The sequence below is a fragment of the Salvia splendens genome, chromosome 11 (genome assembly GCF_004379255.2).
Source record: "Salvia splendens isolate huo1 chromosome 11, SspV2, whole genome shotgun sequence".
NCBI classification, from domain to species: domain Eukaryota; kingdom Viridiplantae; phylum Streptophyta; class Magnoliopsida; order Lamiales; family Lamiaceae; genus Salvia; species Salvia splendens.
Genome location: NC_056042.1, coordinates 12,935,117 through 12,955,945, shown reverse-complemented (window position 1 = coordinate 12,955,945; position 20,829 = coordinate 12,935,117). Strand labels below are relative to the sequence as shown.

General features: G+C 39.9%; 1 pseudogene; it reads left to right on the top strand.

Annotated features, from left to right (window-relative positions):
- Positions 1-1,614: 1,614 nt before the first annotated feature.
- LOC121754452 lies at positions 1,615-15,776 on the top strand (annotated as a pseudogene).
- The last annotated feature ends 5,053 nt before the right edge of the window (positions 15,777-20,829 follow it).

The window sequence follows — 20,829 nt, the reverse complement described above, 5'->3', positions numbered from 1 at the left end:
AGAAGTTAAAGCTTTCGGAGCAGAATGAAGAGTTCACCCCAGGGAGGACGAACTAATGAAACCATCGTCTTGACGAGTGGAAGGAACTCAAGAGGGGGCGCGAATAGAGTGTGGATCAAGTTATATGGAAGATAACCGAACCGGTTGGATCAGTTTGCAAATGTCATTGCCACTTGATCAATGCAATCTCGCCCTCACTCGTTTCCTACCAAAGTAATTTATAAACTCTCAATTTTGCACTACTTTAACAGTAAAGAGGGAAGTTCGGGGTCGATCCCACAGAGAAGCTAGTGTATCAAGTGTGTGAGTAGTGAACAGGGGGTTGGCTGCTGCCACGCTTTAACTTTGGGAGTTTTTACCTAATGATTTTACTCTAGACAGAATTTAACTTACTAACTTGATCAAGGAAATTTTAACTACTGGGTCAAGTGAATTTCAGATTGGAATGAAAATTAACTACGTGAAACAGTAAACACCACGATGAAAACGAAATCAACTTTGATTAAAACTAAACTCAGAACAGTACAACGTGAAATTTAAACTAAGCTAACACTTCGAAAAATACGAAAGCAAGTAAAACCGAGGAGATCCTCGGCGGGAAACTTAAGAATACGCCGACAGATATCAAGTATTCTGCAGCACTCCTTCGATCACCTTTTCTATGTAAGCATTACTTTATCTAAGCTATCTAGAGAACTGAACTAAACTAGAGAGCTAAACTAAACTAAACTAAAGACGGAAAGTAAAGGATCGGATCTCCTTAATGTGGTGGCACATCCTCTATTTATAGGCACGACCTCCAGCTGGATAACGATCTTGGCAGGATATATTCGCTCATGCTGAGTGTGAGCGACTCATCTATTGCTACATGCTCTCCTTCTAGAATGACGACGCTTTTCAGTAACAGATTCATGACTCAGCTCCGTCCTTGCGTCTCATATATCAGCATGTGTCCCCTTCTAGAACATTGTCCTTGCTAACAGAATGATGCGCACCATCCAGCTCATTGCCTCGCGTGTCCTTCTTCTGGAAGCCTGTGGTCCTCTCCTTGCCTGCTTAGTTACTCCCCTTGATCAACTCCCCCAATTTCTGGCCTCTTTTCGCCTATTGTACTTGCTTGATCAGTTTGGCCTTGTTGCCTTGGTCAAGTGGCATTCCTGCACATTTAACACTTGCTTTGCGCGATAAACCAATCAAGTAGGGTACATTTTACCCCTAAACCGATGCATGAAATGAGCCTTATCAACGAGGTGTTGGATTGATATTTCAGAGGACCCGGTGTTTGCCAACAACCAAAAGCAAATAGCGTACTGGGAGCGCATCGCTGATCGCTACAACGAGGCCAAGCCGTCGGCCGCCTACAAGCGCCATAGAGAGAAGCTCCGCAAGCACTGGGATAAGGCGAAGAAGTAGGTCAATTTGTTCTCGTCGGAGTATGAGAAGTGCTTGAGGGAGCAGGGCAGCGGCGAGAGTTTGACTGATGTGCGCGATAGAGCGCTTACTTCGTACATTTCATCGTACGACGATTTCAAGCATTACAACTCCTGGCTCCTCTTGAAGGACAAGCAGAAGTTCCAAGGAGGGATTCTGCCCCTATCGGCTGCGGCGAAGAGGATGAAGAACACTGCCGCCGGTGATTATACGAGCAGTGACAGCGGCGCACCTCCGATGGACCTCAACCAGCCGATGTACGAGGATGTGAGTTTCGGCACACTGATGTCCTCCTGGCGTCCCATTGGCAACAAGGCTGCCAAGAACAAGGGCAAGGCGACATCCTCACAGGCCCCGGCCCCAACCCCGACTTCGGCTGCGGGACATGCCTACGCGGAGTTGGTGGCGGCCGCTAACCGGAGGATGTTGTTGGACACGCACCACACCCTCATGCAGTGCGAGGACCCGGGCAAAGCCGAATATCTCAAGTGGATGATCGATGATCTGCGCCGCAAGCTAGGAATGATGTAGAGTATGCTCTTCCTATTATCTGTAGTGAACTTGTTTTTTATTTCTAACTCTTGTAACTTTTTTTTAATTAGTAATGTAGGATTTGCCTTTCATCGTGGTGCTTTTTTTATAAGTTTGCAAGACATATTTGAAAACATAAAAAATTAATTAAAAAATAGTGGTTAAAACTATGGGGCGAACTTTAGGGCGTCCCACTGCAGGTGGAAGGGTAGAAGGATAAAATGAAGATGTGGTGGAGCATAAGGCGGACTATAGGGCGTCCCATTGTGGATGCTCTTAGTTCCATGAATATTTGTTGTGGTCTGATTGGCGCAATAATGATAATGTTGGAATATGGAAATTAATTAATTGGAGAACAAGAAGGCAAGTGATGAAGTTATGGCAAGAATAAAGAAGGAAATCAATTTGTTAGGGTTTGTATACTAGAAATCACCTTTCGAGTGATTGAATACTGTAAAACTCTAATAATTATTTTCCAATGAATGCAACAGATTATTTTTGTCATAATGTTGTTATGTTTTACATTTAATGGATGTTTATTGCATATTTAAATGTATAAGCCGAACATAACATAAGTCTAAGTCTTTGTTCTAGTAGATCGGTTGTCGGCTGCGCTCAATTTAAGGTACGCGGTCAGTTCTAAACAAAGAAAAATAAGAATTTCACAACCCAGATAGACCTAGACTACCTATCGTGAAAGGTTGCAATGTCAGTCCGATTATTTCTAAGCCTTATTGAAATATAATGACGTTGGTGTGGTATAGCACTGAATGGATCTAACAGCAAGACGAGTCTTTATGCTATCTACTAAAAGACGAGGTCTTGATAATTAATTTCTTAATCAATGTACATTAGCATTGAGCATACGATATTGAATATCTACTACTTTTACTTACCAAAGGTGCGGGTTTTTCGTCACCCAATGATCCAGGTATATTGGGTAGTGGTGATCATTGTCTAGCGGTGCTAGGATTGCTATTATGTTGAATCGTGCGCGAGGAGAGTCTCGTTTGATAACATCCACAAGAGGAGCTGGAAACGAGGTTTTATTATTCGGAACCTAACTAGTTGGAGTTTAATTACTCTTTGAATAATAAATAAGGGTTTCTTGCTAAGTCCACTCTTGGAGAATAAAATATGTTAATTAATTAAGTTCATAGCAAACATTAATTAATTAATGGATGTTTCTATCTTAAGCGCGGGAAATGAATTAAACAAATAAAAGGAAACCCAAAATACTTGTAATTTCGGATTTGGAAAGGCAGTGCAATATTACTTCTGTAGTGGCTGCTTGTAATATTCCAATATAAGCTTATATTAAATTGTGGGTTCAATTTAATTAGTAAAAAGCTAATTGGGTGAGGCCATGTCCAAATTCTTCCTTAGATCCCTGACTGGGCCCAATATGTGACTTTATAAATATGAGAATAAAGGAGACAAAAAACATAATTATTATAGCAAGAATTTTCGTCCCCCTCTAGATAGAGAGAGAATTCGAAAATTGCTCCCTCCGTGAGCTGAGTTCTGTCTTCATTATTCGAGTCCTAGTATTCTGGTGAGATTTGTCCACACAAATATCAGTATACAATCCGGGACACCAGTCAGAAGATCAGAGGTCGAGTACTGAAGATCTTCACGTGGAGAAGGAGCAAACCATCATCGATTCTTGATTGAATCAATGAGGTAAATTGGATAATTCCGTAGTGAGCATGTTTTAGGGATTTTATATGCTAAAGCATGTTTTAATTCAAGTTATGAGCATGATACATGTGATAATTACGCGAATAGAATTTGTCTAAACAATATGCTAAATAGATCAAATTTATGTGATCGTATCTCGTGCACGCTTCCGCTGCCAACCCTTTCAATTGGTATCAGAGCCAGTCTTTGGCTCTGATTATTTGGATTTAAATTTCGCGAAATTCATGTATGCATGTATTATTTGATTTCGAAGCATGTTCTTGGTGTTTTGTTTAATTTATTATGCATGATGAACTTAAAGAACTATCGAAGAAAAGAACTTGAATTACTCGATCGTACAAGACGTACGATCCGTTGGCGCTCGCGCCGAGACGGATTACACCACGCGCGATCGTGAAACAAGGTTGTCGATTGAGTGGGAGCCGAGGGATCGCGATCACGGAGCGACACGCAGTCGAGTGTGGGCTCGAGCGCGATGCCGGCTGAGACCGCAAACCCCAGGAGGCCCCGGCACCAAGGCCGTCGTGAAGGCTGGCACGGAGTGGTGGTTCGTCCGAGAACCACCGAGACAACAGGCGCCGAAGCTGGAACCCTAGGCGGAAGGAAGGGTGGTCGGAGCTGGCCGAGAGCGGCGCACCACCGTGCATGTCGCTGGCCGAGAGCTCGCACCACCCCGACGGCTCGGATGGCCGAGACGGGCGTCGAGACGCTGGCCGAGAGGCGCACGCCGCCGCGTGCGCGCCTGGCCGAGAAGCGTCGACACCGAGACGGGCAGGGCGCAGGCGCACTTGGCCGAGAGGAGCGGCACCGACGTGTGCGCTCCTGGCAGAGAGGATGCGACACCCGACGAGCCAGGCGGCCGAGACACTGGCGCGCCACCTGCGCGCCAGGACGAGACGCTTCATGCGTCGTGATCCGACGACCGACTGGTCGGATTTTCATCGTTCGTGCGAATCTCATGCTATGAGATAATGATGAAGGATTATTTTAATGATTATTTAATTATTTTATTAAAAGATATCATTAAAATATTATTATTTAATGGAAATAAAATCTTTTTGGAAGATTTATCTAGATTTTAGGAATATTTTTATCATTATCTACATCTATGGAAATAAATAATATTATTTTATTCCTAGATGATATGGATGAGAATAATTTAATAGTTTCCTAATACTTATATATCTAGAATCCTAATTAGGATAAATTTGTATGAATACATTAAATAATAAATCTTCTCTTCCTAATCTTAAACATGGAAATAATTTGAATTTAATTTTTCATGTCTTATTAAGAATTAAATAATTTAATTATTTTAGATATATCTTATAGTAGACATGAATAAGAATTAAATATTGGAACATTATTTTCTTAATGGAAGACGCCAATTAAATGATTCAATTATCCAGCATATTAAATACCAACAGAATTTAATTAAGACTTAATCTGCCTCAAGGCTAAGGATAATTGAATAAAAACCAAAACCCAAAATATCTAAGCTATAATTACGAACTCAACGTTTGTATATGGTCTCCACCAATTGGTCTGTAATTTATGAAGCTGTTTCCAATATTATCGCCACCTGCACTGTGGGGACAATAATCCTAGGAAATAGCGAGTTCATAAGGCAGACTTCTCAAATACAAATAGTATGAACTAGAATGTGGTTTCCAATATTATCGCCACCTGCTATGTGGGGACAATAATCCTAAGAAACTGCGAAATTCAGAAGTTCACACAGGATTTATGGGATAGCTTGATCTTGTTAGCAGCACATAAGCATTGTTATGAGAGTGTGTTGTAGAAATGAGACTCTGTAATGCTAAAGAGGTGGTCTTGCTTAGGCAACATTAGGCGGTCATGCCACTCTGTGGTATGTGGACTATTCGTCAGTGTTGTGACCAGTAAAAATTGTAAGATTTTAATGCATATTAACTTCCTCTGGAGGATACAAAATTTTAATTTTACTGTTGTAAAATTTTGAAAAGGTTTATGGTTAATCTAATCAAACTTCTTACATAAGTTTATGACAAATGGTAAATATTCTGTATTGCAGTGCAAAACAAATCGTCAATATGTCGTTCAATCCTCTTTCTGCAATTCTTAAAGAAAACAAACTCGAGGGCCAAAATTACATAGAATGGAAACAAAATCTGGACATCGTTCTCACAGCAGATGAGTACATCTTTGTACTCACAACCCCGCGACCTCCAGTGCCACCAGCTAACGCTGCGGCAGGAGTCAGAGATGCACACGGACGGTGGCATAAGGCGAATGAGATGGCTAAGTGCTATATGTTGGCATCTATGTCATCAGTACTCAAGCATCAGCAATCAGCCATGGAAACTGCCGCCGAGATCATGCAGAATCTCAAGAATCTTTTTGGTACTCAGAATCGAACGACTAAGTCTCAAGCCTTTCGTAGTATCATGTCGAAGACTATGAAGGAAGGCTCGTCTGTGAGGGACCATGTCCTCTAGATGATGGGCCACATCAACCAAATTGAGGTCTTGGGAGGGATGATCGATCCCGAGTCCCAGGTGACTATTATCCTTCATAGTCTTCCCCCTAGCTTCCAGCAGTTCAAGCTCAACTTCGAGATGAACAAAAGGAACTACACCTTGGCAGAGCTGTTGACTGAACTTCAGTCGGCAAAGGACCTTATGGTCCAGGCTAAGGTGGCCATGATGACTTCGGCGCCTCGTTCCTCTGGCTTCAAGCCTAGCGCGGGAAAAAGGCAGGCACCGAACTCAGGACCGGCCAAGATAGCTAAGGGAAAGAAGAAGAAGAGGGCAAACAAGAAGCCCACGGGGAAGTATTTCAAGTGCGGAGAGAAGGGGCATTGGAAGCCAGATTGTCCTAAAAAGGGCAAGGCTACAGGTATGCACCAAGATTTAGTAGTCGAGTCATGTTTGGCTTCGAAGTCTACTTGCACTTGGGTTATTGACACCACCGATCATATTTGTTTTGATCCTGACTTAATGCAGGTGACAAGACGGCTATGTGATCGTGAGATGGAGGTCCAGCTGGGCGACGCTACAAAAGTGGCGGCCGTAGCAGTGGGAGACATTTATTTACGTTTTAGTAATGATAGATTTTTTATTTTGAAGAATGTTTTGTTGATACCTTCTTTTAGAAGAAATTTAATTACAGTTTCTAAATTAGTTTTTGATGGATATTGGATTTCTTTTAATCACAATTGTGTTATTAAGAAAGATGGTTCTTATATCTGTCGTGGTATCATGGAAAACAATATGTACACAATCACATCTACACAGTTTAATAATCGCAAATCAGAACTCAATACAACATCGAAAATTTCAAAGAAACGAAAGGAACCTTCAAGTTCAATGAACGAAACATACTTATGGCACCTTAGACTTGGTTATGCCAATGAAAGGAGGATCCATTCTCTTGTCCAACAAGATCTTATTAAAGATCAAGAGGAGGAACCTTTTCATAAGTGTGAGTCATGCTTAGAAGGCAAGATGACCAAGAGGCCTTTTCAGGCTAAGGGCAATAGGGCCAAGGAAGTACTTGAGCTCGTTCATTCCGATGTATGTGTTCCAATGTCTACTGAGGCAAGAGGTGGTTTTCGATACTTCATCACATTTATTGATGACTTCTCGAAAATTGGATACGTCTATTTGATGCGCCACAAGTCAGAGTCTTTTGATAAGTTCAAGGACTTTAAGACTCTTGTGGAGAAGTATCATGGTAAGAGTATCAAAAGCCTACGATCTGATCGTGGAGGCGAGTACCTCAGTGCTGAGTTTTTGGACTACTTGTCGGAGTCGGGAATTGAATCCCAACTGACTGCGCCGGGCACGCCCCAGCAGAACGGCGTGGCTGAAAGAAGGAACAGGACCTTATTGAACATGGTCCGATCGATGATGAGTTATGCACGGCTACCTACTTCGTTTTGGGGACATGCCTTGCTTTCTGCAAGCCATATTTTAGACAATTTACCATCAAAATCTGTACCTACTACTCCTTATGAGTTGTGGACTGGGCGCAAGCCCAATCTAGCACATCTCAAGATTTGGGGTTACCCGGCTCATGTATTGGAAAATGATCCAACTAAGCTAGGAAAAAGGACGGAGGTATGTTTGTTTATAGGGTACCCCAGAGGAACGAAAGCTTATAAATTCTTTAGTCTCCGAGATAAGAAAGTTATTGTGAGCACTCACGCCACATTCTTAGAGGAAGACTATGTAATGAATCATAAACCCAGTGGGGAAGTGGCTCTTGATGAGCTAACTTCTGTCATAAATTCCATTAACCAAGAACGAGTACCAAGTGTACAAAAAATTCCAGAAACTTCAACTTCTATTCCAAGAATTGTAGTGCCGCGCCGCAGTGGGAGGGTCTCACATGAGCCCGAAAGATACATTGGTTTGGGGGAATATATGGATCACTCCTCAGACAGCAATGTATTTGTAACACCCGTACCTTTAAGTACGAATCTAATTTATGTAACGAAATAATTGTTAAAATTAATTCTAATATTATGCTCCTCGATAAATATGTTTTGGGAAGTAGTATGTTTTATGTGTTTAATGTGAAAGGGGACGTACTTTTTTTTAGTTAATTATGAACGTTGGGAGACATGTTGAAGGTCTCGTTGAAGGAATGACGACGATATTGCTATATTTAGCATGATGAAGGAAATACGTGGAGATGAATATTTTCTTATGGAAGACGACATGCGTAAATCGAGGAATGGTTGAAGGAATTATATTTGGAACAACACCAAATATAAGTTGTGCCGTTAAACGTACTTTAATTTTTGTTTGTGAAGAACGAGTTAACAAAATTAAATAAAGACCCGTGAATTTTATTTATCGAAGTAAAATACGAAAATATAAAGTATGAATTTATTTTGGACTTTGCAAATTTAAGTAGAGTCCAATTGTCTATCTACAAAATAGCTTGGACCCTAGTTATTTAAAAATCTAACTAAATAATAATATTTCTATCATGGGCTTACATTAACTTGAGCCCAACAACACAATTTAATTGGAGCCCAAATCTATCCAAGAAAATGGAAGCAAGCCCAAGAAATTTTTTCTTCCTTCCTTCTCCCTTCCACCTCTCGGCCGAATGTTCCAGGGAGGCTCTCCACCTCCAACTCTCTTCACCTTCCATCTTCCCTCAGTAACTCCACAAAGAAATCAAGAGTCACTTAAGTGTTAAACTTATTTATCTTTTCCCCACCCTTCCACTTCAACACTTCAAGCAAAATAAAAGAAAAAAAAACAGTGAGAGTGAGAGAGGGAGCCGAGAGTGCCGAGAAAGGGAGCAGGAGGAGGATTTTTCACCATTCTTGTCCATTCACCACCAAAACCAAACCAATTTGAGGTATAATCTCTCTTCCATCCACAATGCATGAATTGTTGTATATACATATTGCCTACATCATTCCATAATTCATTTCCATGACCAACTCAAACAATTCAACAATTAAAACTAATCGAACGCTCGCCGAACGTAATCGAACACGCGAAAGAACGTAACTTGATGATAAAAATACACCTTGTGGGTTGAAACGGGGTTGTTCGGAGTGGTTTCGGGTAAGGGGAGACTGTCGGCAGCGGCTGACCGCGGCGGACAGCGGCGGTTCTCGACGGCTCGGCGGCAGTGGCGACCCCAGCGCTGTCCGGCGACTCCAGCGACGGCGGTCGGCGACCTGCAGTCCCTCCGGCGGCGCAACAGCAGCAGCTTCTCTCCCCCGTGGTAGCAGCAGTGGCGTCGCGGCGAGACAGCAGCGGCTTCGCAACTTCCCGCGACTCTGGCGGCGGTAAGCCGGAGCGAGCGGCGGGATGGGGAAAGTCTGCGTTTCTGTGATTCAGTCGATTTGGGGGAGGGAGTAAGATAGAGAGAGAGAGATAAAAGAATTGGGCTTGTTTTAAAAAATGTTTTGGGCCTTTACTTTTTGGGCCAAATTTTATTTAGGGGAGGATTTAATTTTAAGTCGGGCCTTTCTTTTTGGGGCTTTTAAATTTATTTGGAAGTAGGAAATGAGGAAGATAATTAAGGTGTGGCCCGATAACTCAATCGTAAAGAATAATTTAAGTTAATCGAGGGAAAATATAATTTAAATTCCCAGAATGATTTTGAAGGATGAATAATTCTATCCTAATTGTAAAAAAATATATTTTCAACGATAAATAATTGCGATAATTAAAGTATACGCTTAAATAATTTTTTAGAAATTATTTTCGACGACATGGAAAATACGAGGAGCCAACGCAGGAAAGAACGAGCGTAAGCCGCCGACCGGCGTCGCACGCGACGCCTTGGGCAGCCGCCGAATAATCGAAAACGCATGAAAACCGAGAAAAGGAATTAAAAGATTTTGATTAGAGTGCATGCATTCTAAATACCTTCGTTACCGAGAATTGATGTGAACTTTATGTATTTTCTGAAAAGGTGGTTCGTACGCACGCTAAAAGTCGGAACGAGGAACTATTTACGGAAATCCTAAGCTTTTGAGGTTGGCTTTATTACTTTAATTTATTTTAAATTGGTATGTTTATGGTGTAATAAGGATGGTTTAAATAGTATGTCATGCCGTGTTTTATGTTTTGAAATTGCCTATCTGATTGTCTACTAGAATAAAACTCTACTAGACTTTGATGGTTAACGAATTCAGGTCTAACTAGGGTCTAAGCCCTACTTAGGCTAGAGCACTGATGGGGATCGTGAGCTGTCCCCTAGGTCGGCCGGTCCAGTGATCGAGTTTGTGGCCACATTCTCGTTTCACATGATGGTTCAGATATGGTATATGATGGAGGATGATGTTTGTCTGCGCAGACACTATTTTTTTTAAGGAATGATTTTGGTGTTTCTCGGCCTTTTTAAAGTAAAACCCGAGATTCACTCTATGATGGCTTGACATATCCGGTTACTATTGTGTCTTCATACATAGTAGTAGCTAAACTCTCATTTGCTTCCGCTACTCTACGTTTTAAGAATCTCTTTACTTTCCTTTGAGTTGTCAAACTATGTCACTTACGTTATGTATTTTCGGGATTTGAACATTGTTTGATTAATGAAATTTCATCTTTTGATCGATATTTCGGATTCCCTTTATTGCTACCCCCTTCTTCCCCGCTTCTTAATTTCCCCACTAGTCACGATTCCCCGTGCTTCCTATCCTTAGGAAATGCGGTCGTGACAGATATTAGATCCCTAGAACTTTGCGGAAGCGCAGGTAGATGTCGATCATTGCGAATGGGTGAAAGTAATGGATTCGGAACTACAATCTATGATAGACAAAGACGTCTACGATTTGTCCGTCCTACCCGAAGGCTGTACTGCCATTGGGAGCAAGTGGATATATAAACGTAAACGTGGACCCGATGGATGAGTTAAAGTCTTCAAGGCAAGATTAGTAGCTAAGGGGTATACCCAAAAGGAAGGTGTCGATTCCGACGAGACTTTCTCCCCAGTGGCCATGCTCAAATCGATCCGGATACTATTGTCTATAGCAGCTTATATGGATTGGGATGTATGGCAGATGGACGTTAAGACTGCGTTTCTAAATGGCGGTCTTGAGGAGACCATCTACATGGAACAACCCGAAGGTTATACCATAAAGGGCAAGGAACACATGGTTTGGAAGCTTAAGAAGGCCATTTATGGCCTCAAGCATCTAGATCATGGAACCAATGTTTCGATCAAACTGTTTGCAAGTTTGGATTCGAAAAATGCCCAAGTGAAAGCTGTGTGTACAAGAAGGTTGAATGTAGTGTTCTTAATTTTATATGTAGATGACATTCTATTAATTGGAAACAATAAAAAGATGTTGTCATCAGTACGAACATGGTTGTCAAACCAGTTCGAGATGAAGGATATGGGAGACACGGGACACATCCTCGGGATCAAGGTTCTTAGGAATCGAGAAAAAAAGATGTTGTGCTTATCTCAAGAACCTTACATCGAAACAGTACTTAGTCGCTTTAGCATGCAGGACGCCAAGAAAGGTTTCTTACCTTTTAGACATGGCATCCATCTATCTCAAGAGATGTGCCCCAAAACGCCGTCTGAGATACAAGCAATGAGAAGAATTCCATATGCTTCGGCAGTTAGAAGTCTCATGTATGCTATGCTTTGTACGGGGCCTGATATTTGCTTTGCTGTTGGCATGGTGCAAGATATCGGCCAAGGACATTGGACTGCCGTAAAGAACATACTCAAGTACCTTAAACGGACTTAGGACTATGCTCTAGTTTACAATGCAGTCGAGCTCTGTCCTTTGGGATATTATGACTCAGACTTTCAAGCTGATCAGGACTCGAGAAAATCTACTTCAGGATATGTGTTCACCTTAGGAGGAGGAGCCGTAATTTGGAAGAGTGTGAAGCAGAAATGCATCGCGGACTCGACCATGGAAGCTGAGTATGTGGCCGCTTCGGAGGCTGCAAAAGAGGTAGTATGGTTCAAGAACTTCCTTATGGATTTAGGAATGGTTGTGAATCTGCCCAAGAGCATCACGGTTTATTGTGACAATTCTGGTGCTGTGGCAAATTCGAAGGAACCAAGAGCTCACAAAGCGAGCAAATACATGGAGCGGAAGAATCATATCATAAGGGATATAGTGCAGAGAGGAGACATACATGTGGTCAAGATTGCGTCAGAGAACAACCTGGCATATCCTTTTACAAAGGCATTGGTGTTAAAACCGTTCGAGGGCCACGTTGAAGGGATGGGAGTTCGACTCATTCAAGACCTCAACTTGCTTTCAGTATAAGTGGGAGAAATTTGACGTGTGCACACTATTTTGTATACTCGAAAGCTGTTTTGAGTATAAGTGGGAGATTGTTATGGTTTGTATACTAGAAATCACCTTTCGAGTGATTGAATACTGTAAAACTCTAATAATTATTTTCCAATGAATGCAAAAGATTATTTTTGTCATAATGTTGTTATGTTTTACATTTAATGGATGTTTATTGCATATTTAAATGTATAAGCCGAACATAACATAAGTCTAAGTCTTTGTTCTAGTAGACCGGTTGTGGGCTTCGTCCAATTTAAGGTACACGGTCAGTTCTGAACAAAGAAAAATAAGAATTTCATAACCCAGATAGACCTAGACTACCTATCGTGAAAGGTTGCAATGTCAGTCCGATTATTTCTAAGCCTTATTGAAATATGATGACGTTGGCGTGGTATAGCACTGAATGGATCTAACAGCAAGACGGGTCTTTATGCTATCTACTGAAAGACGAGGTCTTGATAATTAATTTCTTAATCAATGTACATTAGCATTGAGCATACGATATTGAGTATCTACTACTTTGACTTACCAAAGGTGCGGGTTTTTCGTCACCCAACGATTCAGGTATATTGGGTAGTGGTGATCATTATCTAGCGGTGCTACGATTGCTATTATGTTGAATCATGCGCGAGGAGAGTCTCGTTTGATAATGTCCTCAAGAGGAGCTCGAAACGAGGTTTTATTATTTGGAACCTAGCTAGTTGGAGTTTAATTACTTTATGAATAATAAATAAGAGTTTCTTGCTAACTCCACTCTTGGAGAATAAAATATGTTAATTAATTAAGTCCATAGCAGACATTAATTAATTAATGGATGTTTCTATCTTAAGCGCGGGAAATGAATTAAACAAATAAAAGGAAACCTGCAATACTTGTAATTTCAGATTTGGAACGGCAGTGCAATATTACTTCTGTAGTGGCTGCTTATAATATTCCAATATAAGCTTATATTAAATTGTGGGTTCAATTTAATTAGTAAAAAGCTAATTGGGTGAGGCCATGTCCAAATTCTTCCTTAGATCCCTGACTGGGCCCAATATGTGACTTTATAAATATGAGAATAAAGGAGACAAAAAACATAATTATTATAGCAAGAATTTTCGTCCCCCTCTAGAAAGAGAGAGAATTCGAAAATTGCTCCCTCCGTGAGCTGAGTTCTGTCTTCATTATTCGAGTCCTAGTATTCTGGTAAGATTTGCCCACACAAATATCAGTATACAGTCCGGGACACCAGTCAGAAGATCAGAGGTCGAGTACTGAAGATCTTCACGTGGAGACGGAGCAAGCCATCATCGATTCTTGATTGAATCAACGAGGTAAATTGGCTAATTCCGTAATCAGCATGTTTTAGGGATTTTATATGCTAAAGCATGTTTTAATTCAAGTTATGATCATGATACATGTGATAATTATGCGAATAGAATTTGTCTAAATAATCTGTTAAATAGATCAAATTTATGTGATCGTATCTTGTTCACGCTTCCGCTGCTAACCCCTTCATTAAAGATTATAGAAAATCAAATAAAAGGGATATTAGTATAATTAGAATATATTTTCCATGTATAGCTAGAATTAGAGCCTATAAAAGGTTGTGTAACCATTGAGAGAATTAATTCAAGTAATTCACAATGTAGTCTTTAAAGTTCTCCCCGTCTTTTACTTTCTGCAATAATCTTTTATTTTCCGCATTGTATTTTCTAACATGGTATCAGAGCAGCTAACGATCCGTCGTTAGTTTGTTCAAAAAAAGGAACCGTTCAATCGGATTCTTGTACCCAAAAAATCCCAAAAAAGAAAAAGGGGTTGCACCAAATATCAATAGGCTATTCTGCTTTGTGAAGGAATTATTGTTACATTCCCACAATTTACAAAGTTCTCTGCCCCATATTTTTGTTCAAGAAACACTTGAAGAGGTACTTTCGAGACACAGGAAAGAGACTACTGATCTGCAGAACAAAGAAGTTGCAATGAAAAAGGCGGCTGCTAAAGGTAGCAAGGCAGAGAGAAAAACAAAGAAGAAACAAATTGATGAAGAGATAGCTAGACTCTCAACAAAGCTTAAAGAAAGACAGGCCGATGAACTGGCTTCTTTAGGCTTTAATAGCAGTAGCAACAGTCAAAAAAGGAAAGCTTGATGACTTGGTGGTGAAGGCTATTGCAGGGGTTTCAATCACAAATAAAGTTGAGCTGTCAAAACTCAGTAAGAGTGCCAAAAAGCATAAGAAAATAGCCGAACAGGATGCAGCCAGGGAGCAAAGAATATAAGAGGAGCAGAGCCAAATTGTGAGTGATCGAATGATTGAAGATGAGAAGTTAGAGAAAAAGCTCGAGCCTCTTGGATTTACCATCAATGAAATAAAGCCGGATGGGCATTGTCTCTACCGAGTTATTGAGAATCAGTTGGCCCTCTAATCTGGAGGCACTTCTTCTTATAACTACCAAGAGCTTCGGAAAACGGTGGCTGCTTATATGCGGGAACATGCAACAGATTTTCGGTCATTTTTACTATCTGAGAATATAGCAGATGGAGAATCCGAAGAGTCCCTTACAGAAAGTTTTAAAGATGAAAGGCCAGTGGCCAACCTCAGGAAACCACGCCCGGAGAAGAAGGCTGATGTCAAGATAAGAAGAAGTTCACGGTTTGTCTGGCCGAGGGGGAGAGGAAGAATGCGACCGAACAACTTCTCTCCAAATCTATAATGGTCATGAAGGCCAAAGATGACGAAAGGGCGAGAAAGCTACAAAGACGCAGCCCACACACCGATGGAGCGTCAATAGTATGACGCAAAAGTACCGATGATGGAGGCCAAAAATGGGTGCCTTGAAGGATGCCGAGAAGATAGCCACAGAGAATGAAGGGGAGAGACTGCCACCAGAAAGTTGAGGACCAACGATGGTGGATAATCAGTTAGCTGGAGAAGAGAACAACTAGAAAAGGAGTCAAAGCATTCGAAGAATTATCCGATAGAGGTGGAGAGGAAGTACACTACCGGAAGATTCTTATACTGCTTCGACTCCTTTCCTGGTTGTTCTCTTCTCCAGCTAACTAATTATCCACCATCGTTGGTCCTCAAAACTCAGTAAGAGTGCCAAAAAGCATAAGAAAAGAGCCGAACAGGATGCAACCAGGGAGCAAAGAATACAAGAGGAGCAGAGCCAAATTGTGAGTGATCGAATGATTGAAGATGAGAAATTAGAGAAAAAGGTCGAGCCTCTTGGATTTACCATCAATGAAATAAAGCCGAATGGGCATTGTCTCTACCGAGCTGTTGAGAATCAAAACTGTCCGAATGAGATCCTCGACACGAGTCAAAACTATCCGAATTAGCTCCTCGACAAGAGTCAAAACTGTCAGAATGAGCTCCTCGACAAGAGTCAAAACTGTCTGAATGAGCTCCTCGACACGAGTAAAAACTGTCAGTCAGAAAAAAAATGAAGTGGCTCCTAGATACGAGCTAAAACTATCTAAGATGGCTCCATGATATGAGTTAAAACTGTCTAAGATGGCTCCTGGAAACGAGCTAAAACTATCTAAGATGACTCCTTAACACGAGTTAAAACTGTCAACCAAAAATTGAAGCTCCTTGACACGAGTTAAAACCGTCAACAAAAAATTAAAGAGCTCCTTGATAAGAGCCTAAACTTTCAATGAAGAAAAATTGAAGAACTCCTTGAAACGAGTCTAAACTTTCAATAACTCTTTGATACGAGTATAAATTATCAATGATGAATTGAAGAAGCTCTATGATACGAGCATAAACTGTCAATGGAAATTGAAGAACTCTTAAATACGAGTATAAACTATTTATCAAACTAAAGATCGTGCAAGTTAAGTGTCGAAAAACTCGATACTTAACTTGAGGGGGAGTGTTGGAATAAGGAAATCAATTAATTGGAGAACAAGAAGGCAAGGGATGAAGTTATGGCAAGAATAAAGAATGAAATCAATTAAAGATTATGGAAAATCAAATAAAAGGGATATTAGTATAATTAGAATATATTTTCCATGTATAGCTAGAATTAGAGCCTATAAAAGGTTGTGTAACCATTGAGAGAATTAATTCAAGTCATTCACAATGTACTCTTTGAAGTTCTCCCCGTCTTTGACTTTCTGCAATAATATTTTATTTTCCACATTATATTTTCTAACAGATAACTATGTGTGATAGTCATAAGTTAAATCTAATAATACCTTATAGGGTATTCGCAATGCAGTCCCCTGAACGCTAACATTGCATATCTCAAATTTGTCCCCTCACCTGTCTTTCCGCCTCAACTAAAAGCCCGAGCACGGAGAAAAAACGTGTAACATCCCGACTTTTCGTGCACGGATTTTGGAGTATAAAAAAAATTAGAATGAAGAGACGATTGGAAATTAAGGTGCAAGGAAATTTAAGTTTCGAATTACAATTTGTTGGAAAAATAGAAACATACTTGAGGAGTATTTTTCCAAGAATGATGGAAATACAAGTGGAACATGTCTCGATTCCCACACAATGAGAACAAAATAACAACTAATCCTACTCTAAGCTTTGAAAGGAGCCAACATCAAGCTAGAGGCTTAATTAAGACTTGGTCAAGAGCTATTACCAACCTAATTCTTAAACAATTGCTAAACTTAGCAATGAGACAAAGTGAGTGATGTAGTAAATCCCTTCTCTTGTCTTCCTTTATCTTTCTCGATTTCCACATCCACCAAAACTCCAAAAGGGGCAGCCCCTAGGCCAGCAAATCAACACAAAAATGGGGTTAGAAAACGGGACTTATAAGAAAGGAAGGGGAGGGGGCCAGCTCGATTGAACATGGAGAGTAAATGTTATGAAAACCAGAGAGATTGATGATAGCAACGATCAAGCAACAAAGAAAAGAACACGAAGGAATTTACGTGGTTCGATCGTAAGATCTACATCCACGGACACTTAGTGGAGATTACAAACATTCAAGAACTATATAACCATCTATCACCACATCTAATCTAATTCTAAACCAAGAACTAATCAAGTGAGTGAATATGGAGACTTTTTCTTGAAGATGAAAACTGAATGAACTAACTAACTATGCATGCAGCCTTCTTCACGCTTTATACTGCATCTCTCGATCTCCAACGTCTCTCGTGGGATTTGTTTCAGTTAGTTAATAGCTGTTGTGTAGGGGTTGGTAGCGGAAGCGTGCGTTCTAACGGATCTCATAATACGGATCTATTTAGCAGATTATTTAGACAAAAACTATTCGCGTAATTATCACATGTATCATGCTCATAACTTGAATTACATACATGCTTTAGAACAAATGAATCCTAAAACATGCATACTACAGAGTTAGCCAATTTACCTTGTTGATTCTCCAAAGAATCGTCGATTGCTTGCGCCTTCTCTACGATGATCTTCAATACTAGACCACGGATCTTCTAACTGGTGTCCTGAACTGTATTCCGAAATCAGTGTGGGCTGATCTTATCGAAACACTAGGACTCGAATAAAGAAGACAGAACTTTCTCACGGAGGAGGAGCTGAAGATCTCACGGAGGAGAAATTGAATGAAAAAAATCGTCCCCCTCTTAATAATTAGAGTGGGCGAAAATTTTCATAAAAAATTTTATTTTCTGTCTCCTTTATTCTCCTATTTATAATAGTTACATATTGGGCCCAGTCAGGGATCTATGGAAGGTTTTGGATATGGGCTCCCCCAATTAGCTTTTTACTAATTAAATTGAACCCACAATTTAATACAAGCTTATATTGGAATATTACGAGCAGCCACGTAATATTGAACTCCCCATCCAAATCCGAAATTATAAGTAATTCGGGTTTCCATTTTATTTATTATTTATTTCCCGCGCTTAAAATATAAATGTCTATTAATTAATTAAAGTCTGCTATGGACTTAATTAATTAACATCTTATTAACTCCAAGAGTAGACTTAGCAAGAAACACTTATTTATTATTCATAGAGTAATAAAAATCCAACTGACCAGTTTCCGAATAATAAAACCTTGTTCAAGCTCCTCTTGAGGACATTATCAAACGAGACTCACCTCGCTCACGATTCATCATAATAGCAATCCTAGCACCGCTAGATAATGATCACCACTACCCAATATACCTGGATCGTTGGGTGACGAAAAACCCGCACCTTTGGTAAGTCAAAGTAGTAGATACTCAATATCGTATGCTCAATGCTAACGTACATTGATTAAGAAATAGATATTTATCAAGACCTCGTCTTTCAGTAGATAGCATAAAGACACGTCTTGATGTTAGATCCTTTCAGTGCTATACCACACCAACGTCATCTTATTTCAATAAGGCTTAGAAATAATCGGACTGACATTGCAACCTTTCACGATAGGTAGCCAAAGCCTATCTAGGTTGTGAAATTCTTCTTTTTCTTTTGCAAAGCATTGCATAGAACCGACTGTAGTTACCTTAAAGTGGACGACGCCCACAACCAGTCTACTAAGCAAAAGACTTAGGCTTTGTTTACTTCTTATGCATTTAAATGTTTATAAAACATCTCATAAATGCACAAGCAAACACAATGTAATAATATACTGATTCTATTCGTGCGAAATTCTCGAATAATACTTAATCGGGTCAAAAGTGGATTGTAGAGTTTTTACGTATACATGCAACGTTCTATTCGTGCGAACTCTCGCTCGAAACATGATTTTCAGTATATTAACCCTAACAATCTCCCACTTATACTCAAAACATGCTTTCGAGTATACCCACTGCAAAAAACTCTCCCACTTATACACAAAGCAGGTATTGGAGCTAGATATATCAAACTACCACTCATTTCACATCATGTTTGAAACATGTTGCCACAAAGGCATTTTTCATTGAAAAATCTACTTGGTTGTTCTCTGATAATATCTTTTCCGTCACTATGTCTTTGCTGCGTACTTGATCTTTAATTAATTTCATCTCTCTATGTGATTGCTTAGCTTTTGATCTCGTGTTCCTCTTGAGTTAACCTTTGCTAGAGTAAAAGTACTCATAGGTATACTCAAACTTACGATCAAAGCTACTAGGAGTATACTCCTAATGTAAACACATAAACTGAGGATGACTTACTCGATCACTGATTAGTCATAAGACTTAGTCAGTGTAACCCTAAGGACATTACATGAATGACTGGTAAACTAGAATATAGCGATTAGTCTTTCTCAAGTACTATGGTATATTCATTACCTCAATCAAAGTCCTTTGCCATGGTTAATATGATATATACTTGCTATGCAAAAGCACAGCTAATATCAAACTTAGTACACATCATAGCATACATGAGACATCTATCTGCAGAACTAGTCTCATAATTCTTGTTGTCACTAAGCGTCAAACGACACTTGACTAGAGACAAGACAATTCCATCTTGAAAGGTAACAACCTTTTCATGGAATTTCCAATGCTAAAATGTTCCAAGCTATGTATAGATATAGGATTCCTAAGAGAATCTCAACATTCTTTCTAGCAATCTTAAAGACTTTAGATGCTTAGAATGTAATTTGTTTCTCTATAATCCTTTATCTTAAACTGAGTAGACAACCAGTTTCCTACGTTAGATGCCAATCTTAGTTGTTTGCAACTTTTGTAGATTTCATCATCGTAGAGTACCAATAATACCATATTTAATGCACTTTCAACTTCCTTGTGCTTACTACACACTTAAAAAGCACATGTCAAATTCCAAACATTTGACAATCTCGACAAAACACTTATCTCTGATTTAGATGCTTGCCTAAGACCACAAAGGTCTTCATAAGCTTCTAATCATGTGTTTCTTGCCCTCTATTACATACCTATTAGGATGTTCCATGTAGATGATTTCTTCAAGACTTCTATTAATAGAAAGCTGTCTTGACAATCATGATACATACATTCTAATTATGTAAGTGCTGATAGACAATAGGATCGAACAAATCTTGGCACAACGACAGCGAGAAGATGATATTTCTCTTTGGGCATAGCCCATTGTCATTGTCTAGCCATTTGAGATCCACATTTACACTCGCAGATGTACTAGCTTCCACTGACTGACACAGCCTGTAGGTAGTATTGCAAGTCTTGTAATTGTCTATCTAGGATTGTAGTTTGGAATCTATCACCTTTTCAAGGATGAATATCCAAATGAACCAATTATACATTGTAGTTGAAGGGATTATGTTCAAGTCAATCTAAGACTGCATCTTACGACACTCTTGGACCCATGAACTTGTTATGTTCCTTAGGAACACTCCCACTACGACATGGTTCTTACAATCTTAAGTGTTGAAGTTGATTTCATTAGTGCAAAAGTTTCTAACGGTATGATTCCTTGGTAATATGGAAAAGCCGATGTCTCTCTTTTTATCTTGAGAATTATCACATTGTTAGGCTTG